The following is a 1,053-nucleotide window of genomic DNA, read 5'->3' as shown; positions in this document are numbered from 1 at the left end:
ATGTGAATAGCTACCTGCTAGTAACAAAACCGGCTCGAGTCTTTCGAGGCTAGTAACAAAACCACCCTCATCGTAAAATATTTCTTCCTTGTATCTAGTCTGAATCTATCCTCCTTTAGTTTAAAACCATTACCCCTTGTCCTGTCGCAACAGGCCCTACTAAAACATGCTTCTCCAAAAGTTGAGTGAAAACTGCTACTGATGTCAGTGAGAGAGGAGCTATAGTAACATGATGATTTCTGATAGTGTGCTGAGAGCATGGGACCTGATGCTTTGCTCTGTGTTCATATAGGCAAATCTTCCTCCTCACGTAGTCCCATACAACAGGGAAACACCCAAAGGCAAAGCTTGAAGTGGAAGGTACATTTCATGGCAGCTGAAGCCAGCCTTGTTAAAGAGATGCTGAGGGCCCCCTCACCCCAGCCAGTCTTGTTGGCTTTCGTTCATAGCATCTGTGTCAGTGTAGGAGGTGGAGAGGAAATACAAGAAAATAATCAGGATATAAAGGCAAGATGAAACCATTATTTTTTGGCCAACTCAATTTACTTTGTGATGGCCCCTTGGAGGAGTGTTGTTCAGACTTTTTATTGGTGGTGTAAACATTCAAAAAAATACCACTTTGTGCAAAGAATAACTAATTCTCAGGACTCATCAGATAAGAAATACTGAGTGGGATTAGTTAACTTCTGATTGTGCATAATTTCCAGACTTCCCGACATATGCAAACTTGATTTTGAAATTGAGATTCTGAATTTAGATTTTACCTGGCAAGTTTATAATTACACATGCTCATAGCTTAATGAAGCTGCATTAAATTGTTTGGCAGAGTTACAAAATGTAATAGCCCATGGCACCATCTGTCACCTGCAAAGTAGATTATTGTTACTTTTCTTAATTTTGCTGGGTTAAGCAAGTATTTAAGGGTGTTTTCCCAGGAATGCGTTTTTTAATAAACATATGGTGTGAGTTCATTGGACATTTCTCTTGCTTTTTAATCTTTTGGAAGAAAGTCCCATCTGAAAAGATTTTTAAAAGTTATTATGGCAGGTTTCA

This window comes from Pygoscelis adeliae, unplaced genomic scaffold (assembly GCF_000699105.1).
Source record: "Pygoscelis adeliae isolate BGI_AS28 unplaced genomic scaffold, ASM69910v1 Scaffold171, whole genome shotgun sequence".
Taxonomy (NCBI): domain Eukaryota; kingdom Metazoa; phylum Chordata; class Aves; order Sphenisciformes; family Spheniscidae; genus Pygoscelis; species Pygoscelis adeliae.
The sequence above is the reverse complement of the archived record's forward strand: the minus strand, read 5'-3'. Positions refer to the sequence as shown.